Source organism: Artibeus jamaicensis, unplaced genomic scaffold (assembly GCF_021234435.1).
Source record: "Artibeus jamaicensis isolate MK-2021 breed Jamaican fruit bat unplaced genomic scaffold, CSHL_Jam_final contig_465, whole genome shotgun sequence".
Taxonomy (NCBI): Eukaryota; Metazoa; Chordata; class Mammalia; order Chiroptera; family Phyllostomidae; genus Artibeus; species Artibeus jamaicensis.
In genome coordinates, this window is record NW_026521843.1 from 10,117,365 (window position 1) to 10,126,829 (window position 9,465).

The window sequence follows — 9,465 nt, forward strand, 5'->3', positions numbered from 1 at the left end:
AAACATTGGCTTAACTGCCCTAATGTCACAAATATATCCAGTTCATACTTTCTGGAACACAGGTGAAACACAGCTCCCAGGCCTCTCTCTGTCTTCTCATACTGGAAAACTAGATTTGCAAATATCCTTAGTTGTTATGGAAAATCCCTTGCTTGAAGGACGGTTGAGAAATTAGAGACATTTTGGAGACTTGGAAGTATTTAAACCTCATTTAGGTGAAAGAGTTTGGAATTTTAAACAAAATAATTCAGATGGAACAGGAAAATCTTTAAATATTTTTAATGAAATTGAGTTATTACTTGATTTTAACATCCATCTGAGAAAAGAATAATAGAATTTGATCATTGCTCCTAAAGATCGCTGGCTGCTCTTGACTCTGAATTTAAAGCTCTCCATGAGGCTTGGTTAGAGAATTCCAAGGTGTAATTGTTGTGTCAGCCAGGAAAGGATAGGATTTACTGTGCTAACGAGTTCATTGCAGGACCCCAGTGGCTTAACACAGCAAAGGTTGGTCCCTGGAGCTCCCTGTCCACTGTCAGTTGGCAGAGGAGTGGGGTGGGAAGGGGCTCTGCTCTGGGGATCCAGCTAATGGGTGCTCTACCATCATGTGGCTACACCTATTTGGAACACCCCGTGTTCACCAATGCAGAGGAAGAGGGAAGGCCAAAACAATCACATCTGCTGTTCTAAGATTAGGTTTGAAAGGAACAAGTATCATTTCTGGCCAGAATCCATTGACCAGAAGTAGGCTGGTAGGACCATGTGGTAAGCATTAGGGTCTCTGCCATAGTTACAATGAAATATTTGTAATATTTTAGACATACATAATATTTTATGTAGATACGCAATATGTAATATATATCATATTTTGTGGACATAAAGCATATTGTGTGTATATGCATACTGCACACTGTGTGCATATTTAAATGCAAAGTAAAAATGTATATTTCCCCTCTAATTTCCATCACCATATTAGAGGAGCAATCACATCAGGAAAACCATTTTCCCCAATAAAAATACAAAGCACAGCAAAGAACTGATTATAATGTCTGTGCTATGGAATGCTTTGCCGTCATCCCTGTAAGCGCTATTGAAGGAAGAGCTTATCCTAAACTCTTTGCATCTTCAACCCAAGCCCACCCTGCACACCATTCCACTGTGACAATTCGGTGGTAGTGATGCTGGAGCACAGAGGGAAGCGCGCTCCATCCCAACCACTCACCCCATTCAGTTGAGAGACAAGCCAGGATTCATTCATATTTTGACTGCAGCTTGGCATTCACAGGCTCAGAGTCCCATGTCAAGAAAGCATGTGCTAAAACAATAACCTACACATTATTTAGTTGTGGTGGGCGATAGGGGCCGTGGGGTCTATTTTTCAGGCCATCTTAAGATTGGTTCAACCACTGTGAGGAAGCATGGCTAAATGTCTGTAGGTGCTGACTGGCTTTTGCCTGGTTTTCAAGTTTACTCTCATTTTTAAGCTGTCTGGCACTTTGCTCCAGGAAACATGATTAAATGCAAGAAATCCAGATGGATAAGTAGAACGACCACATTTATTAAGGGTTTACTCTATGCCAGGTATATCACTAAGATATTCATAACATTATCTTATTTAATGTAGTTGCTACAATGATCATGTAAGTAAGTTTTTAGATCCATTTTATTGATGAAGAACTTAAGATCCAGAAAGTTTAAATAAACTTGCCTAAAGTCACAAGGCTATAAGTCACAGGCAGAAATATGACATGAACTCACATGCATTTATTAAGCAGTGGATGGAAAGGTCTGGCCTGACAAGGTGGAGTCAGGGTAAACTTGACCCCATCCGCAACATTTCTCTGTCATGAGCATCCTTAAAGGCACATTCTCAAGAAAGCCTGGATGACCCTCCTCAGTTATGGCCTGACAAAAAGGCTTAGAGCTCAGAGGAGCTGGAGAAAATCGAAAGTAGCGGCTAGATGCTCTCCAAAGGTGTATCTCTTGTGCATTTCTTCATTGTTAGCATCTTCATATAACGTCTCTTCATTTTTAATATTTTGCTTATATTTTTCTTTTTTCAGTCCTTCCTTCTGACCTTATTCTTCTACACTTTCCATACAAAAGATATTCATTTCATTTACTAGGTCTTTTTCCCCCCTGTAACCAATTTCTCTTCCTTTCTAGGATGTCTCAGTAACATTCAGCTACTCTGAAGGTGGAGCTCATCTTTTCTCCAACTGCCTGAGCTTCGTCTACCCTCTTTCTCACAATATCAGCAAAGTGCACCCAGGAGGCCAATAGCTTCTCTGAAAAGAGTGACCTCTGGCCCCTCGATTCTTCCTCTAGGGAAAAAGAAGAAAAAACCCTGAAGGACAAGGATCTATCTGGCTTGATTTCCACCCTCTTCATTTCTGCAGACCTTCTAATTCCAGCACCCTCCGCCCCCACCACATTCCATGGCGACATGTATGGCCCCAAACAGCCAGGAGCGAAGGGAATCAGATGCTACAGTCTGAAGAACTGGGGGTCCATGAGCCAGGCCCAGCCTATTCCTCTAAACTAACCCCTCTACCCTCCTTCAGTGCAGAGCCCTTAGCCTCTCACTCTCATTTCTTGGGTTTTCTGGCCCTTGGAGTCTAACCTGAGGTCTGGGGTTGGAGCTGCGTTCAGACACCAGGAAGCACAGGTTAGGAGCTCGTGGCTGCAGGTCTGAGGGGCTTTAATTAGAGGCGTCTTCAGCCCACCCGCCTGCCAGCCTCTCCGAGGCCCTGCCGTCTGCATCCCAGAAGGGCCCTTGCCGCTGTGGCTGGCAAACCGCAGCAGGACGCCTGAAGGTGGTCGAGTGGGCCTGAGGAGACCTTCGGACCTCAGCTGGTTTTAATCCTATAAACTGAAACTTAACATGTGAGGCAGGCAAGATAAAAATGCTTTTGGGCTGCATGAGTGCTCCATGTTGGACTCCAAGTCCCATCCGGTCGCATTAGACTACAAGGATAACGATGGTGATAACAGCAACATGTGACAGTGAAAGAGGAAAAGCAGGAACACGAGGAGAATCCTGATACTTGTCTCGGGTGTGTGTGTTGTTCTCGCTGGTTGAACAGGAAGCCCAAGCAATGGCGCCCAGGGATGGCGAAGCCTCTGGTTCCCAGCAGGTCTGCGCTTCCCCCGGCTTGTCCTCAGGCCCGTGTCTGGTGGACCACAGCTGAGCCTGGGAGTCTGGCCGACATTCTGTGGACTTCTCCCCAGCAAAGCTGGCCTGAGGCTCTTGGAGACACTCGCCTAGAGAGCTGAGCAGCATTTGTCCGAGTCCCATCCTACGGAGCCAGAGTCAGGATGACCAATTCACAGCTGAGAGCTAGTGAATGACAGCAGACAGAAGATACACTGGAAAAATAATTTTCTTGTTCCCTTTTGTCACTTGGCAAACTGAGTGCAGAAACTATGGGGCCTTTCTTATGTATCTAGGCAAGCGCCTTCCTCAGCCTCACAGTGGCCATCCCGAACTCGTCCGCCACACTGGCTGCCCCTAGACGTCCTGGTCACCTCCTTCACCCCTCAGAGCTGTGACCTTCCCTCTGCACCCTCCTTTCTCCTGCTCTGGTTTCAGTGGATATGGCGGGGCCTCTTTCTTGCCAGCCCCTCCACCTTGCCTCAGCTTGGTTTTCCCCATTTTGCCTCTTGTCATGTATTCTTAGCAGCTCCAAACACCTGGTCAATGAACATGCTCGAGTCACTCTTGTCTTAAAACAGAAATTCATGGCGTCACACCTCTCCCATCTCCCTCCTCACCTCCCATTTACATTCCGGCTGCCCCGGTCTTGGCTGTCGTATTCATTTTCTATGGTAAAATGTATGTAACATAGACTTTCTCATTTTAGGTGTACAGTTCTGTGGCATTAAGTAAATTCCCACTGTACAACCATTGCCCCCATCAGTCCCTCTGAGTAGTTGTATTTTGGCTCTCGCCTACTGTTTGAGGCATTGTTTCGTTTTGGAATGACTGCTGCCGGGTGCTGTGGCCCCCCCAGGACTCTCGGTCTCTCCACCCATCTGGCTGCACTCACTCTCCATCCGGGTCCTCTTCCTCTGCCTCAGATGCCACAGCTCCTTGGGAATGTGCCCGCAGCTCTCTGGGTGCTTTGGCCAGGTCCCTACACTGAAGGACATAATGGGACACCCTTGTACTGAGGCTGAATGTCTAAGCCCGAGGCCTTTCTCAGCAGAGAGATGCTCTGGAGAATTGTCTGCAGCATCCTCTTCTCCCACGAGCTTCTCTGGTATCCATAACCCCGTAGCAGCATGTAACTGAGGGGTGTCTGGTCGGTAGAGGAGCTGGACCTGTTGGGAGATTTGGTGACTGACAGCACAGACAGGTTAATTTTGTAGCTTGTATGAAGGGAAGAAGAAATGCCCAAGTGACTGCGGGCAAAACAGATGGCCTGCAGATGTGGGACGCGTCCTGACCTCCCATCTTCTCGCCATCCTCAGGACTCTCCCTGATTCCTGTAAGTAGGGCTGGGCTCCGCAGCTGCCAGCCTCGTCATCCACTATTTTAGGGGACGGGAGGAGGGAGCACTGTGCTCAGGGAGCACAGTGGGAAAGAGAAGGCTTTCAACACCCCAGAGGGGAAAGAAAAGAGGACGAAGATGGGTGTGGGCAGGAGCGCACAGCGGGTAGAAAGCCGATGGGGATTCACTTGCTTCTTTTCTAACAAGAACTGACATTAACACAGCCTGCGGTGACCAGGAATGCGCAGGCCCTTCACACAGAGGGAGCTCCTCTGAGCTCTGTAGAGTGAGGTGACCCGGGGAGGGTTTTCCCGTGGGGTCGGCTGACTCAGGGCCCGGTGATGGCAGTACCTGCCACAGCCACCCAATGTCCAAACACTGGCTACCCTGAGCCAGCCCTGGCAGTAACTCTTGGCATCCTGGGAAAAGATTTTGGAGGGTTTAACTTATTTATAATTGTAAACTGTTGTATTAGCAGTCCCCATGGGGACCTGGAACGTCAACCCCCCTGGGAATGATTGATGATCCTGTGTAGGGAACCCCCTTCCCTTTTTCTCTCGGGACGATTCCTGTTTATCTTCCACAACTCAGCTTGTGTCCCCCACTCCTCGAGGTCCTCCTGTCCCTGACGGTGGATTTCGCTGTCCCTTTTCTGTGTTTCCTTTGTACGCCCTCCTCCACATGATCTTTTTACCCGCGTCACGATCACATCGTCCCCTCTCTGTCTCGTCCACAGGACTGCACAGTCCCCGAGGGTGGGGCGTCTGTTTCCCACGCCCACCACTGTTTCTAGCACACAGGAAGTTCTCAGGAGATTTGGGGTAAATAAATGAATAAAGATTTGAGGCGGCTGGTTTTCAAGAGCCAGACTGGGAAATTGTGCCCTAACAACGGACAGGTGGCGTTGGGTGTGTGTGAGCCTTGGATGACGAAGGCGCATCAGGAGCTTACCAGGCAAAGGGACACTGGCATTGTGTAACCAGGCCCCTGAGAAGGAGCACCCATTCCTTCCCTTGCTCGAAGTGTCAGGGGGACATAGAATGCTGGCGCTTACCTGGCGAAGACCTGTTTCCAATGTATGGCCCAGACGTACAGAAGAACGGAGCTGGACAGGCAAACTTGTGTTTATTCTGTTGTGTGTTGTTCTGCATATTTTTCTACTTTTTTTCTCCTAAAGTGACTGATCCACTTATGGGGAGCAACTCTGATAAAGGTATCTTCATAACCGAATGAATTCATTAAAAGCATTTAAAAATGTGTGCCGGTCTTTGTCAATAATATTGGCCTGTGTGGCTTCACTTATCCTGGGTCAGGCCATTACTCGGTCTGAGATAGAGCCCAGAATCACCCATGTAACACCCTCGCCATCACACCAAAGGGTCTTTCCAGTTGCTTTTATACTTTTAAAAAGCCCCCTTTCTAACCCTATAATGACAGGAAAGTTAGATTTTTCTACATAAAAGAAGGGGACCCAGCAAAGGGGAGAAGCCATTCAAGTCCCGTGCATGCTAGGGCAGAATGAGGAGAAGATTGACGGGGGCAAGGCCAAGTGCTCGCTGCAGGGAAACCCTGTCTTCCTGGCTCCGAGCGTGGAAGGCCTGTCTGGAGCAGGGGAAGGAAATGGAGCCCAGCTCCCTCGAGCCTGGTGGGCTGCTTAGCACCCTGAGTTGGAAGACCCAGGGCTGGAACGTTCTCACCGCTTTTGCATTATTTCATTAGGCTGTTGACAAATAAACACATGGAAACAATCCATAGCCGGGCACTGATTACATTTCCCCTCAAAGGCATGGCAGGCCCTGGGTCTTCTGTGAAAGATTATCTTAATCCCTCATTGCCATCTAACCTAACCTCACTTTTCTCAGGGGGACTTGACTGCTGCTCTTTCTACATAACTTTTGCACACAGTGTTCCCTCTCTCTTTTCTTCTCTCCTGGAGTAACTCAAGGCAGGATGACAGCTGGCTGGCCTCCAGAGTCATTGTCCTTACTGTGGAAGCCACCCGTTCAGCAGTGCCCCATCAAATAGCCCCGCTGTCCGAGAGCCATTTTTGGGGGGAAGCAGAGTTAGCTCTTCTTTGCCGCTTACTGTATGCAAAGCCAGAGTCTTCTCAGTCAGAAAGCAAACACATGGGACACCTGTGTTTCTGCATGTCCCATGTTCCCTAACACTTTTCTGGCCACACAATGGGCCTCCGTCTATACCTTTTCATCCATTGACTGAGGGTCTAGCAGCCTCATGTGCATAGAATAAACTAATTTCTCTTGTGTGCAGCTAGAATGGTACTAGGTAAGTGCCATACTTAGGAGGCTGGGAAAGGGGTTGTTTTAATAATTTTCTGCATTCTGTGGTTCAGATGAGTACCTGGTTGAGAAAGGCAAGCAGGAGGTGGAGTGACCGGGGGCAGGATGAGTGTTGAACCATCAAACAGCATTCTGGCCACCAAGGCGGCAACTGAACTCATCCCCTGAACAAGGCAGAGGAGGGTTCACTGAGAAGCGAATACAGCTTGGGCAACATGGTTCCTCACTCTCACAGAGGCTGCCTCAAAGACACTGTAGCTAACCTTAAATTTCAATTAAAAGACATTCTTCTTAAAGGGAACCTCCTCTCCCTTCCACTTGGAAAGACTTCAGTCCTCACCGGACCGGGGTGTCCCTCTATTCCCTGTGCTGTGCTTGGCCATAAGGAGGTGGGGGGACATCTGAGGAATGTCGATGCAGGTCTTGCCTCTCCTAGGAAAGAGATGGGCATGCACATCAAAGATAAATAATTACAACAGAGTAACTCCCAGATGTTCCCATGATGCCTTTTCTGCACGGGTTAAGTTTAAGACTGGCTCACTCTGTTTCAGCAGCAGTTTGAGTTCTTAGAATCGAATGTCCTCATCTGGTACAGCTACTGTCTGCAGTGTCCACAGGAGAACTGGAGGGAGGAACTTCAATCACCTTGGCTGAGCCAGTAAAAGCTATTGATCTTGGAAAGTCACTGGGTTAGTTCACGCAGCCTTCGCTAACTTTTATAACAAAGGATCCTACAGACTCAGCCGCTTAACCCAATCCAGGCTCCTTTCTTACTGACATAGTCCAAGGGGGATCAGACGGCTTCTCTTGCCTGTACCCTTCCACACAGGAACTCAGGGATCCTGGCTCCTTTATATCATGATGCTGCCATCCTACGTATGTGGGAAGAGAGGAGCCTGGGAAGGCACACCCGCTCTAACTGCCGTAACCCAGAAGTGGCCCACATCACTTCTGCTCATAGTCACTGGACAAACTCAATCACATGCCTTTACCACCTGCAAAGGAGGCTGGGAAATGTTACCTTCTGATGTGCTCTGGAGGGGAAAAGTGAGATAGTATCTGGTAAACATAGAAACAGTTGCTTCTCTGCCACAGTTGCCTTGAGAATGGTGATGCAGAGTGGCCTTACTCAGGGTCTGTTGCCGAGTGAGCTAGGGGTGGGGAGAGAGGTTGTTGGCTGCCCAGGGCAGGTTCTTGACAGAGTCTGGTCAACAGGGGAGCCCTCTGCTGATCTGAGATGAGACTGGTGGGCTGCCGTCCCCAGAACCTCTCCCCTGGAATCAAACCATCTCTCTGACACGTGGATCCCAGAGAGCTTCACACCTGAGTCCTCACTGCTGTGCCCCACGAGGCATGGCCTTGGCAGTGTCTGGCTGGAGTGCTGGGCCCAAGTCCTCAGTGCCTCTCAGAACTGGTATCGGAAAGCTCCTCAGGTTGAACTGTTCACTTCCATAGTGTGAACAGCACTATGAAGTTAGCCTAGAATCAGGTTAACTTGGCCACCTGCACAGCAGCTTTTTACTGGGTCATTGTGATGGGGGTGGGAGGTATTTCTTAGAGGGCTGTCACTCTGTATGTGCTGTCACAGGCCTTCCTCGGAGAGAGCTTACCTCCTCAACCTGGCAGTCTGCCTGTGAGCAGCCTCTCTGACCCACCCTGCCCTGGTTAGATTGCCCAGTGTGGAAAGCATTGCAACAGCTACGCAACCACCTTGTATTGGAAGCAGCTATTGCTTCAGACAGGATCTGGGTTACCAGGAGATTGGGCATGGGCCTGGCTTAACAACTTTCTTTTCTCTGCTCTTGCTTATCATGTTTTAACCTTGGGAACTGAATTCCCAAGTCCTGTGTTCCCCATAGAGTGTCCTGTGGCATTGACACTGGGGAGAAGAGACACACAGACATATAAAAACCATTTACAGTAGCAGTAAGCTTTTGAGCATTAAACTCTTTAATGTTTCATTCTCAAGCTTTGGCTTATTGGAAGGTGGAGATCCCTTTAACAAAAACAGCAAAGCAAAGCTAACAAAGTATTTAGACAGCCAATGTCTGATGATCTTGGCATTGAGTGCTTTGAGTTTCTTAACTAACCATGATTATTGAGTGTGAAGCCATGGCCTCCTTTGTAATCTTGTCTTACAGTACAATGTGGTTTGGCAATGAGAAGTAGTCGGGTTCCCTCTTAGGGTCATATAGTTTTGCATGACACATAAAAGTGCTTGGTCAAGGCTGTGGGGGTGTGTCGGGCTGCAATGTGGCTCTCTGGTCCTGGGCTGTGTCAGCCCACAGGATAGAATGTCTTTCTGTAATTCAGAAAAACACACCTTTTTGCCCAGAAACACCACACAGTATGTCTGCCATAGCCCTCACCATGCCTGGTATTTCCAGTGCCCCCAGCTTCCAGGTGACATTTGGGTTTCTTTAGTGACACCCAAGGAGACAAGGAATTTTTCCCCAAACACAATTCCTCCTAAGTTTTTTATTTCCTCTACTTGCTTTTATCTTCTTTGGTGAGATTCCTGCACACAAACACTCAGCACATGGGAAGGGTTCTCTTGCACATCCACACCCAACAGGAATGTGATGTACAACATGATAACATTTTGTGACATTAACTTCTATTTTCCCCCTTACAGTTTAACATCTTCTCTCTCCACTCAACCAGTTTGAACA